We start from the raw sequence: 13,877 nt of genomic DNA on the forward strand, positions 1-13,877 counted from the left end.
CATGGTTTTGGGAGCTCTTCAGCATCTGGTTATTCTGTGTGGAGACAGATTACCATGTTATATTCCTACACTCTACCCACCTCTATAAATCTTCTCCCCTTTGCATGAGGAGGACGAATAAGAAGCTTGATACCAAGAGCAGGGAACATGGTTTCTTATAGAATTCACCTCGTCTTATTTTTGGTGGACCATCTCTTCCATTCTTGAGAGGCAGCATGTCCACTCAATGACCACAATTATCGGTCCTGCTTCGCGACGTGTACGGGCTTTTTCATGAGCCATGCAACCTCTTCGTGGCTCTTCTCTCTTCGTCCAACACAATGCAGCAGGACGCTCTGAGGTTTGAAATGAGTCTCGTTTGCACGTGTTTCTTTACGGGTTCGTGGAGGAGGGCCGTGAATCCGTCCCACAATGGACGAGACCGTGACCATTGTGACGGTCGAGATCTAGGGATCGGGAGCGTATGGAAGCGCATTCATCGCGGGAAGGAGTATTAAAAGCAAGAGGTTTTTTTTAGTGCGTGAGCAGGTTTTTATTTTCATCGAAAGCAAGAGTTCGGAGGGGTCGGTGGCCGGCCAATCTCCCGCTTGATGGCATCATCCAGGCAAGCAACCAATCGACATTCTATATGGATCGAGTTTTGCTGCCTTGGTTGAGTATGCTTGTCTTCCACCCCGGTGACCCATCTGAATTCATGTAGAAAAGTTGTTTTTACCCGTTCAACCTCATTCTATGGAGGGATACGATGGAATTTTTATTATTATTGTTGTATGGCATTATGATTAGTTTCACTAGCGAGGACAATGTTGCGAATATTAGTATCAGAAAAAAATAAAGTGCTTTAATAAATTTAAATTTCCGTTTTATATTTTTTCGTCAAGTCTTAAAACTTCCCGCTACTCGTCTATTGAGGTGTATTACAGGGTGATATGTGGATGTGGTATTATTTTGCCTCTATTTAAAATATAAGGAAAACTTTTTGAAGGGAATTGATTACGATATTGAAAAGGAAATTTCGTTGATTTCCACCGATTTATTTCGTCAGTACGACATGTTTCGAACCATAGAGGTCATTATCAAGTACAATAAATTTGAATGGTAAGCAATCATAAATACTCCTTGAAGGGGATGGGGGAGAAGGTGGAAGGAATGGGTGTCAGGAGTGGGAGGGAAAGGTGTTGGGTTGGAAACCTCAAGTGGAGGTTGTATTGAGAGATGAGAAAACAACAGTTGGAGGACGTCGCTGGTGAGACGGTGGAAGGGGGGGGGGGGAAAGGTTAGTTGACTCGAAAGGGTTTTCCCGTGAGTTAAGGAAGAGGTAGGTAATTAGTGGAGTGGGGTGGTAGGGTTCTGAGGGTTTTTGTCCATCCGTGATGTTAAGGGACACTTGTAGGAGTGGGGAAAATCTTTCAAAAAGGATGTCGTTTGGTAATTGACCGAATTTAACCGAATTCAACGAAGTCTCCTTTGCATTTTCGTGTATTAACGTCCACGTAGTTGAGCCTAATACCATTGAGGGAATTGATTGTTGAAGTACTTGGGAGTTAAAATTAAATATTGAATGTACCGTGATGAATGTTGGGGAAAAAGATATCTATTCTTGAGGAATTTTCTCCGCTTACGGGATCCAAAAATTGAATGCCGATTACGTACGATAAAAATACCGTTTTCCATTTGCATGAATGTGCGTGTACATTTTTTACTATGAGTGATATTTTTATGAACGTGTGGTGTGCATGTGGGAATCCTCTTTGGTACTGGCATGCTGGTGATTGGTCACACCCCTGCCAAACATCCTAGAGTTATAAAGGAATAAAACTTTGTAAGGTTCACTATTATATTAATATGGGCACGACCCGGGTTTCGTAACGTAGTAACATCTTCAGTAGATGTAACCAGTGGCGCCAGGGGGAGGTTTTGGGGAATAAACCCCCCCCCCCCCAAAGCTCAGAGAATTTTTTTAGTATAATCCATTTTACTTAATTTGATTGATATTACTGATAAAATAGATAGAATGTTTAGTAAAATATACTTCAGAAAGCCGTAAAACTCACCATTTTGAACAATTTATTTTAAAATTCCGCAATTTATTAATATCGCACCTACCGCTCATCCTGGTGGGTATTCCATACCCCCACACACCCCGGTATTAGTTGCACCTAATCCCCCCACCAGCCTAAATCCCTAGCTACACTCTGGATGTAACTACGTTACGTAACCCGGGTCGTACCCATATTAAAATACTATTGAACCGTGCAAAGTTTTATTCCTTTATTTCCAATATGGAGAGGTTTAAGAAGTCAACCCTGAAGTTATCAGTTATATCCTAGAGTTAGTTCGCAAGGTATTCCGAAAATGTGGATTGGCTGCGCAGCGTGCGCTTTGGATGATTTGAAAGATATTATTTGAATGTGCATAGTAAGATTCTTGAAAAATTTCTGTGCTGTAGGCATCTAACGATTATTCCTTTTGTGACCAATTATCTATGATCATTCTTTACACAGTCTCAATTTTGTCAGCTTTCACCAAGGTGGAGTGGCTATTGTCTCCTCTCTCGAGAAAACCTGAGAGAATATTTAAGTATAAATCGGTATTAAATAAAGTGGGAATCGTGCGTCGGTGGTCTGCATTGTCTACGAAAATTAATGACTTTTTTAATGTTAGATAATTAACCATAATGTTGAGTTATGAAAATCACTATGCAAAACCACTATAAACTTTGACCCATTGTCGCCGAATCAGAATCTCTCTCGTCTTTATAGCCGTTGGCGTTCTATCTCATGCAACTACTCGCGATCACGGTGCTTGTGCTGTGGATTCAGATGTTAATCTAAAAGGTAACTAGTGCCGTACTGAAAGGGTTTAAAGTACAGTCCTTCCTCTGTCGTATTGAACGTTACGTAATGACTGTCTATTTCACCTTTGTTGTTCGTGTCCCCTCATCCCTTTCTTTCTTTCCCTTTAAAGCGTTCATAAATAGCACAATATCTTACTTATAGTACTATTGTTTACCTTTTCCAATTTTCACTGGAAATCGCCTAAATAAATATTTTTCACTGGTCTCTCTTGGCCTACAACTGATGAAAATGTTAGTTTTCCATCGTAATAGTAATTTGTATTTCAAATGGACAAATATTTCGTGAAATTTACCTTTGACCCTCAATTTCAATCGTGATGAACGACATGTTTCGGAATCTATTCATTGCTACTTTTGTTTGGCCAGCGACGAATTTTTTCGTGAAGCTAACGGTCCGAAAGGACCCCGGCTATCGCTAACCATAAAACCCGAGTTACAGCTATCCCCACGCCTCAGGATCTTTCTCGCGCCCATTGGACGTGTTAAACGGTGGATGCAAGGGTGGCGAAGGGTGTGACTTCCGAGGTGCTTGATTCGGACATTGATAACCGTTCTTCGGTCCACGAGTTGCCACTTCCTCCTTAGGTTCACCTTCCCTTTCCGGCGAAGAACAGCCCGCATTCCGGAGGTACAAATTGGCCTCGAATATTTCGCCGTGGATGAATTGGAATGCTAGGTGAACGCGCTAAAATTCTGATCTTTCAAATGATAACCAAAGACTTCGTATTACTCTTTAATTTTATTATAACAGCTTACAAAACGTTTTTCCATTGCTACACAATCACCATCACGTAGACATGATGTTGCTGATGATGCCGTGAGTACTATCTGTACTTGATGGCATCATCTGGTACATCTTGATGTATCTGATGATTCTAATTGTACTCGTAAATGACCGCTCAAGGTCGAAACATGTCGTACCGTCAAAATAAATTAGTGGAAGAAAACGAAGTCGTTTTTTCATTTGTGAACTTCAACTTCCACAAAGTTGAGCCTGACACCATTGAACGTAACACGATTGTTCTCGATGGGAGGAACACGGCAGGGATCTTCAAAGTAGGTCTAACTATAATCTCACACTAATGCATTCAGAAAACTGATATAGCGTGTAATTGTTTCATTCTCTCTAAAAATGATCAAATTTTGATCTGCGTAGATGATTAGTAGATACCTCATTGCACAGCTGTAACCACAAGTGAATGATATCGAGAAGCATGAATCTAAAGTAAGCATAAGTGTGTGTAAAGCGATATGACTTTGTATTTCAATATATTCTGTTTTATAAACTTACTGTTCAAAATAACATATGCCACATTGTTGAATATTTGCAATCACCGAACGCGATCCAAGTTATTGTAAACTTACATATGTGGCAATGAAAAACGTTGTTAGACTTACCTCTTTGTTCCTAGGAATCCATTGAAAAGTATGTGAGAAACTTAAATGGAAGTGGGTTTCCGTCAAAGTATCGGTAAATTCTTTAATTCCAATTCTAATCGTTTCAATCAATTGAAAAATGAGAGTGGAAGGAATTCCAAAAACGCGCTTTAATTATAAAAATGAAACAAATTACTTTCAACCGCTTCTCTCCTTGCGGTAAGTTGAGAACCTATCGTATCTTGTTGAATCTATATGCCTTCTAAGTCTCATTTTGTAGGAATAGTAATAAAAACACTTCTAGTGACTCCAATTCGCCATTACCAGTGGGCGTACATTTTTAAAAACACATTAATTCGTTTCCATCTTACTGTGCTTTTTCTTACGTGGCGCGGAAAGCCATATATGCTCGCTGAAATGCAATGCTCAGAGTTTTTATTTCCATCCTCTCTTTGTTCATGCTCCTGAGTACGAAGCTAATCCATCAAACCTCTGGAATGCCGTCGTATCGCTCTGGAATTCCTGGGTACATATAAGTTTTCTGTGCGCGTCAAAACTCATTTTTTTTGTTGATAGTGGACACGCCCTTATAAAAATCGTAAGTTTCGTAATATTGATAGTTACTTTACGTGAAAAGGGGCCGAACTTGAAGCAATATGGCTGAGGTAGCAGTCGTGTTTAATGTTTGATATTATGTAAAGGATGTGAACGAATACCGTTCATAAATAACCGGTGGCAGGTACCGTTGACTACTCTAACAGCAAAATTTTTCTATTGCTTTCATTACCTGGTTTTACACGCTACTATGATGCTATCTTTCGTGTTTTTAACGGAGATGTGCTAATCTGTTTGTAAAACTCTTCAGTTGATGATAATAGTCATTGGTGTTTAGTCCCGTGAATAATCCACGACTTCTCTTTAACAACATATGAATTCTAAACTAAAATAGGTGCGAACTTATGGACTCCAATTACGCATAAAAATTCTCGTTACCCATAGTTTCAATCTTATCGCGGGGCAGAGATACTCTTCCCTCGGAAACATTCCGGTAGTTAAATTGTTTGTTGTAACAGCGAAACAATTTAAGGGACACACAATTGGTATATTTTTTAAATCTTTTGATAATAATTTCAAGATAAATTTTAAATTTGTGATAAAATATAGTAAATGTGTAGTGCATTTCCATTTAAATATTTTGTTGTTATTGAACGTCACGGAGCTTTTTCTCGCTTTCTACTTCATGTTATGTATATTCCACTGTCGATTTTAATACTAACGGTCTGAAATGAGTGTCTTTATTCTTATTTTATCTACTTGAACCTGTTTATCGTGAGCGAGTCAATTGGGTTCTAAATTATATCTCAGCCCTCATGAATAATACATTCTCCAAGAGGTAAACGTTCATTGGTTTTCGAACTTTTATGTGAATGGATACCATTTTATGTTGAATAACGTCAAAGTGTGCTCCTTTGCATCAATATTGGAGAAACATCCTACGTGTTCCTTGGAAGAATCAGATGTGAATCAAAAGGATTCAAAAATCGATGTAATTGTAGTTTTTTGTGATCTAATTGTCTTTCTCTTTCGTGAAATGGCCTATTAAGCCTCATGAGATTTATGGATTTCTTTAACCCATTGTTATATATTCGATTCATGTTTGGGAAGACAGCTACAAACTCAGGGTTATGGTAAAATGTAATTAAAATAGGATTTGATTTTTAAATGGGAGCATTATTAATTATATCATAGGTACGATATCGTTTGCTAGCGAGTCGTTAGTTAAAATAGATGCGGCGACGAGATAATTCTGTGCTTCTTCTGGGTTTACCATGTAAAATTTTTCCGTAATGGAAATAATAACTTTTACGAAGCCGGCGCACAAATGAAATTCGCAAAAGTTATTATTCCTAGAGTAGGCTTAAAGTTTTTGAGGCGTAGTACCCGAGAAAAAACATCCAAGCCATCCCCCGGTAAAGCCTGAAACCTTTCATTGTAAAAGTATTTCTCTTGTTATTTTGCTCGACACGACCAATAATCACACATATTTCATTATCATTATCACCATTCGTTTCTGCTCACTTGTAAATTGCCCATCGTGCTTATTACGACGGATTAAATAATTCAAGGCTCAATTATTCTGCGCTGTGAGTAAATTTATTGTTGGCGTTATCTTTAGTAGGAATTTATTTGACTTCTAAATTCGTTCGGCAAATATATCCATTATTATATTTTTTACATATAGTGCTTAAAGTTCCTTCTTAAAAAAGCATGCTGTAAAAGCGGAAGATCGTTGATAGAGACCCGCTATTGCATTCCTATCATCCAGGTAGCATGCCATGATTTTTTAAAACGTTTTCTTAGTTGATTTTTTAAAACGTTTTCTTAGTTGATTTTTTAAAACTTTTTCTTAGTTTAACGTGATTATTGATCGAACATAGGGATCAGCCCAATCTGTTTTAACGATTAAATACTACGTACATAATACTTTAGCGTTTGAAGATTAGCCATTATTTTTTATTTATATACAAAGTATACATTCACATTTATTTACATTTGATTCCTAGCACCTTACTTTATCTCTCGGAATAGCCCTTCTCGTAGCCCACATTCTTTGCTACTATCTCTGCCATTCGGATATTTTTTTTCGTGGCCCCGTTTGTCCTAATTTTCACTCTGTTCCCTTTATGCTTCTTCACCCATGTTTTCCATTTCGTTTAATTTTTTTCGCCACCTAGGGCGTGTGTGGGTAGCTGTTCCGGAGGTTTCGCGACCCTCGGGGCTATATTTGAGTGAAACCTCGCCTTCTCCTTTCATCCCAATCAAATAACACGCGAACTTTCATTCGCGCGAATCCACACCCTGAAATTCCATTGCGTGGGCTTCCCTGCCTGCCTCAATAAAAATGCGCGAGAAGGATATATATATTTCAATAACAGCGATTTCCCCTCTTACAGCGTACAGCATCTATCCTTGCTCTCTACGCTTTCTCTGCCGTTTTATCGTACTCTACCCACTGCCCCCGACACCTGAAGCTTCTTGATCCCGTTTTTAAGCCCTAGATGTTTCTTCGCCATTTTACGAGCGAATGTGCTCTAGACTTAAACCTAACGATTTATTTGGACATGATTGTAGGATTGAAAGCAAGAGGAAAATTCATGGGTATTGTAGAATCGCCTCTCGGAATAGAAATCGAGGCTTGTTTAATCGCAAGGTTATTTGTATTTCCGGTATTTTCTTTATTATAGATTTTTTGAATTTCCGTAGCCTTTCGATTAATTTATTTCTCAGATATAGTGAAATTGCAACGATTACAAAAGTTATTTTGAACTTAGCTTCGTTGTCTTGGAAATATAAAATTATTTTTTAGCAATGAAATTCCCTAACTATTTCCCATGCCTATTTTTTTCGTTTCAGTACTAGCCCCTTTAATTCGAAACGTAGGCATGGGCTCAGAATCTGATGAAAATTGTTGCTTTACAAGGAGTTTTAATATCATTTTAATTGAAGGAAAATGACGCTATTTAACGATTAATGTAAAAATTTGCAAAGCCTCTGAAAAACTGCTCTGAAAAATATTTCATTACTGAAGGATGGAAAAAATGTTCCCGCTCGGGTTCGAACCGAAGACCTTCCGCGTGTAAAGCGGATGTGATAACCACTACACCACGGGAACGTTGAGGAGCATGCCAATTTTTCTGCAGCGGATTTGGCCTTAAGTCCATCCCATTCAGGGCATTATCATTAATGCGGCGCTATCTCTGACTCGTCTTGGTATTGAACTCTAAGTGGTAGTGGCGTCAGCATAAACCCGTTGGTTTTTACCTCGTTTTATGAATACTTCGGCACTTCGTTGATATAAAATTTCGATACCCATCATCCTATATTATTTGAACAGCATTTTCCGTGCCAATGATATCAAACAGATGCACTGATACTGTTTGGTTTCTTTCAGTGAAGTATTAGCCTTAGTTTTGAAATTACAATATTTTGCGAGTGGAGAGCCTTTGTTTCTACCAGTGGCGGACTCAGGTCAAAACCTTGGAGGGATTGGGGAGGAATTTTATGTACTCTTGCCCACCCCCTGGGTCTGGTTTTTGTTTCAATATATTTCACCGCATAATTCTAATACATATTTATATCATGAAATTATTTGGAAATTTAAAGAGGTACAGTAAATTTAGGTCCTTATTTGATAGCAATATCGCTATATTTTCTGCGTTTTTGTCCTTAAAATTCTTTCAATTGAGGTCCAAAGCCACGTATTATTCATGTTATATCCATGGTCAAAGACGCTTTTCCGCTCTGAATTTAAATTATTTGATTATTCATAAATCTTTTGTGTGACTTCTTAATTCGTTTTTCAGTGTTTCTCATGTGTTTATTTTCATAGTCCTTTGTAATGAAAATCTCACTTTGGCGGAACCCGAAACCACGACCCCAAGTTTGGCCGTTGAGGGACTTACTCCAGTGAACAAGGGCACAGAGTACATATTCTATGGCATGAGCTAATTACGGTGCTAATAATTTCACCCTTACCCATGAAACCAACGTATGAAGTGATTGTCGTGTTCTTGCATGGGATTATTATTAAAGTGTGGTAGCGATAAAGGTTTTTTTCATTCGAACTCTTTCATGGGAGTATTTTAATTTACAAGCGATGGGTGAGAGACGAAGATTGAAATCGTTGTAAATAATTTCACTTGTTTCATGGAGTGGCAGCCTTATTCAAGGGCATCTTTCTCTTTCTTCCCGCCTCGCCTTGAACTTGTCCCATCACTTTCCCCCGGCCGCCCACTCTGCCGTCATCGGCCGAGCAGCCTCCCACTTCCGGCGCTCCGCTTGACCGCGAAAGAAAGTTCCATCGATTTGACCCGATGAAAGGCGACCGGTCCATGCCGTGCGCTTTGGGGGACTTGGTTTTTTTTTCCTCTTGCGTCCTACTCTACCGTCCCGTGAGGTCTTTGACCACTGACCTCGCTGACCCACTGGCTGCGAGTGGTCTTCTCCACCGATTCCCGTATTTTTTTGTGTTGGGCCATATTTTCGGCGATGCACACCTTCACGCTCGCCTCATTCCCTTTCTAAAACCTGATTGCCGCCGGTTGCCTGTATTTTTCCCTTTTCCCTCATTTTCAAGTTCTTTCCTCTCATTGTAAACGTAAATGTTAAAAAGATCATTTATTTTGCCTTAGTAGGTTTATATTAAGATATGGTGTCACTGTTTGGGGGAAAAATAGTCACTTAATAGAAAGTTATGTAGTATTCATAATTTATTTTACCCGGAGTGTTGGTTAAAAAAATTCCAGTGAAAACTACTGCTAATCACACAAAAAACATGCCTTAATCATTGCAAATATTACCAGTTGATTAAACTACTGACTTGCATTTTAGTTATTGACAATTATTTCTCAGGCAGAGATAAAACAATTGAAAGGGGATGCACTTATTATGCAAAAAAGAAGTGTAAATTATTATGAAGTTACAACATATTTAAATGAAAGTGATGGAAATAGAATGAAAAGGACTGTGCCCAAAATATTCAATTGATTGCCAAAGACGTTGCATGCCTTACGGGCATTGAATGAGGTGACAATGTAACTCAGGAAGCGTTTATTATGAATATGACCCTTCAATTATTAAAAAAAATACATAATTATAAATGCTATTCTTAAATGTATTATTTCTAAGTTAGTGTGAATTCATTAATTTAATTGAATTACCTTAAATATTCTATAATTGTATAAATATTTTATTATTTTCAATCGTGAAATTTTAATGTGATGACAAGTGTGGTGGCAAGTGTGGTGATGTGGTGACAATTTATTATATTATGTTTAAACCGTGTTTCAATTATTGGACAGCAAAGATATTAGTCTGTTAACTTGTTCATTATGGCATGCATATTAATATTTTATTATTGCATATATTAATGCATAATGGAAAAAGAACCTTCTGATGAACTAAATAAGACGAGTATGGCTAAGAAGGACTCATAATGTAAAGAAAATAACCTACTTATTTATATTTTGTGTACATGTGTTTGTCATTGAATCAGTTTTGAAAATAAAGAATTCCAATTTTCAAAAAAAGTTATTGGACTGAATCGAGCACTTTCACGATATGACTGATCAATGATCATGTTATCTACATAAAGATACTCCGCCTTCACAGGCTTGCGGTGTCAAGACGCCAGCCGTTAACAATTATAAACGAAATGCTCTGAATAAGTTCCGTCTAGAATTTGTTTAAGTCCTTTATTATTCGGGGAAAAAATAATTTCTATGCCTATCCGTTTAGTAAAATATTAATATTGCTATTGAGAATAAAATCTCTATTGCGGCTGAAATCGGACTCAAAAATCGTGTCTCTCTAAGTATTTCGTGAAATACTTTCAAATGGTGGTATTTTTCAGGTGTTGGAAATATAAATGCTTTTATGTATTGAATGTTTTACCTTTTTCGATCAAAAATCTGATTCACCATTTCAAATGCATTAAAAATTACTACCAATAAATGTATCTCATTAAAAAATTGTGATTGGAGACTGAGAGAGCCTTTACTCAAATTGGCCTCGATTGAAAACCTACTTTACGACTGAAAGAAATGATTTTTTTATCATCTATTTGTTCTGTTGACTTGCCAAATTCAGTTACTTGTATTTCATTGATTTTTTAATCGCAGATCAGCATATTTTCTATCTTAGATAGGTATGCTGCAACCCTCCATTCCACTTTTTTTAATCAAATATAACCCGTATTTTAGCCTCCAAGTCTCCTCCCCTCGAATGACACCCTAAACGCGGAAAACTGAGAGGAGAAAGTCATCCTTTAGCATTTGGTTCAATGTTTCTTTTCTGGCGGTTGGAACCGTTGTTCGGCATTGAACGGTTAGTGTCTATCGCATGGCCCGACCACTACCACCCGGAAGGATAAGGGGAGGAGGAGAAGGGGTCACGCCCCTTCCTGAACATGTGCGCCACCTAACTCCTTTGACGTCGGGATCCCTCAATTTGCATAAACCTTGAAAATCTCAATTTGGCATTGCCCCTCCTCATTCTTCTCTCTTAAACTTTCTCTCAAAAAATACCCTTTTTTTTATAAACAACAAATAGCAACGTTCTTCTCGACAAACTATAGAAAATCTAAAACATCAACCCAGCAAAACATACATAAATACGAATTAATATTTTTTTAATCTTATATATTATCAGAGAAAGGTCTTTTTCTGTCATTCCGTATATGATCCGTTAATGCATCTGCAGTCATAAATGAGACATCATTTTAAACTTTGAATCGTCGGCTTCTGACGGATAATACAAACTGAATCTCAAATTTCACTATTTACCCATTAATTTGACTTAAAAGTTTCGATTTTTCCATGCCAAACACCCGCTCGATAATATCGACTCCACACATTTTTTATTCTAAATTACACCGTTTCCTTAACATATTTATTCCCTGATATCGCGAAAGGGCGAAATTTTCGCACGGGTTACCTAGTTAACGTATAAATTTATGCGATGAAAAACCCAAATTACGTGCGGAATTGAATTAATGAAGTAAAAGTTAGATAAAATGATTGAAAATGGAGATGGACAATGCACGACGTTCTACTCCTACCGCTCCCTTGCTATTTCCTTGTTCATCACATCTCACACCTATCGCATCCTTCCCCCTCCCTCATTGTTTTCCTCCACCCTTCCGCGTTGGCGCCGATTGACCCGCCCGCGGAAGTCCCGAGTATCGCGTTCGTGCCTCGAATATGAAACTCCCTCCGTCAGCCCCCCTATCTCGAGTCGCATCCTCTCCCTTTGTCCGCGAGAGTGAAAGGAGCCATATATGTCTCCTGGCTTTGATTTTCATTGATTTTTTTTCGTTATTTCCGTCGCCAGGAGGATTTTTCAACCCTTTCCACCCTTCCAACCCTTTGAATGGGATTTTCGTGTTTTTTCTGTAATTGATGCAGCAAGACGTGGTGATTGGAACGTAGGTTTCCGCGGCGATGGTTTGATCTCTGCATTTCTTCAGGGTTTTCTTCCGCGTTAGCTTGTTTGTGGACAACACTTTCGCTGGCTATCCTACCAGCGTCTTCAGGTTGAAACCTTCCAACAGCCGACACCTTCGACCTGAGTACTTTATGAGAAGAAGATAAATGTGGCTTTGCTTAGACGTTCGTGTATCAAAAGTCGGAGGTTGTGAGAATTTGAAAACATTAAGTGGCTTAGTCGGGAGTGATCTCTAATATATAGTATGCGTTCGTTTTTGGGTGAATACATCTCTTTAAACTCTTCTAAAAACCATAGAGATAAGACGGTAAAATTTAGTCGGCTACATTAAGAGCCATGATGGATTGATGAAAACAATCGCAGAAGGACACGTGAACGAGAACAAGGGACGGCCCCGAATGAGTTACATAGGACAGGTTATAAAGGATGTAAAAGAGAAGACACACGTCGCGGCTAGACTAGCGGAAAGGAGAGCGTAATGGAGTGCTGCATTAAACCAGTCTTAGGATTGTTGATCAATGGTGATGAGGATAGCTCTTTAAAAAGAATTTTAGCTGTAAAAATAAGAGTTTGTTTGGGATCCTCAAGGACGGGTGCTCCCAAAAAAGTCTCTCTTTTCGGAAGACGAAATTCGCGGTTCGCTGCGTGGTCACGTCCTGAGTTAACCGCAGAGGCGATGGTTATATCCCGACGATTTTGATCAATGACCCGAGGGAGGATTTGCAATGGCCTTCGAGTGCTCCGACCGTGTGGTTTTTCTCTTATGCTCGGATCACTTGGTGCTCTAAATTAAGGCGTTTTTCATTTTGACCATTCCAAATATTTCCCAAAAGAATTCTTCACTCCTTGTTGGGATATCCTTTTTAAAATTTGAAACGCTCTCTAAGAGTTAGAGTTTCAGTAGAAGTCTACGTTATCCTTTAGCTTTTTCTGAGGGTTGAATCTTTGAGATTGAATCAATGTACTGAAGCACCTCAGAATCACTGCATGTTTGTTATGCTCTTCACGAAAAACTGTCTGGCCTGTAAAGCATAGGATGTGAATCTCTGGGGACTAGAGTCTGCTTAGTTGACTTAAAAATTATTGGAAATTCTTTTTAAATCTTTCTCCCATTTATTTTTCACCATTTTCTGAAGAAACCACTATTATAGCTGCTCGATAAGCAAATTGGTATCATCCTCAAGACTTATTAAAATTAAAAATGATGCCTGCGCGTTGAAACAAGGGCAAAAGAAATTAATAATAATTGGGAAGCATGGGTAGTGTTCTTTTATTCATAGATTTCACTTTTTTGCATGTCTTAATGACCTGATGTTCTAAAATATTTTCTTTTCTTTTCAGGTAAGTTGAATCGACCGTTTTTGTGTAAGTTCTTCCATTACTGATCGCTGATTGTTTGGAGACAATGCAGTCTCTAACTCATGACGTATCCTTGGTGAGTCAATATAACAAATTACGTGGATATACTGCATAAAATATGGATGTGCTCTAATAATGGAATTAAAAGGTAGTAATCTTCACTTCCCGCATTGTTAGGGCTCTTTTTGGTGAGAGGTAAAGCGAGTAATTCATTGCCAACTTTGTGTACTTACACCAAAAATATTTAGTTGGTGAAGGTGAATAAGGTCGGTTGAAGCAT

General features: G+C 38.3%; 1 protein-coding gene and 1 non-coding gene across 4 annotated transcripts in view; one reads left to right on the forward strand and one right to left on the reverse strand.

The window, feature by feature from the left end:
- Positions 1 to 13,877, forward strand: part of LOC124156362 (rhotekin-like) — a 585,015-nt gene that overhangs the window by 107,465 nt on the left and 463,673 nt on the right. The gene's annotated exons all lie outside the window — the stretch shown is intronic.
- Positions 7,835 to 7,907, reverse strand: Trnav-uac. The gene has a single exon. It is a non-coding gene; the product is annotated as a tRNA-Val (tRNA).

The sequence above is a fragment of the Ischnura elegans genome, chromosome 3 (assembly GCF_921293095.1).
Source record: "Ischnura elegans chromosome 3, ioIscEleg1.1, whole genome shotgun sequence".
Lineage (NCBI taxonomy): Eukaryota > Metazoa > Arthropoda > Insecta > Odonata > Coenagrionidae > Ischnura > Ischnura elegans.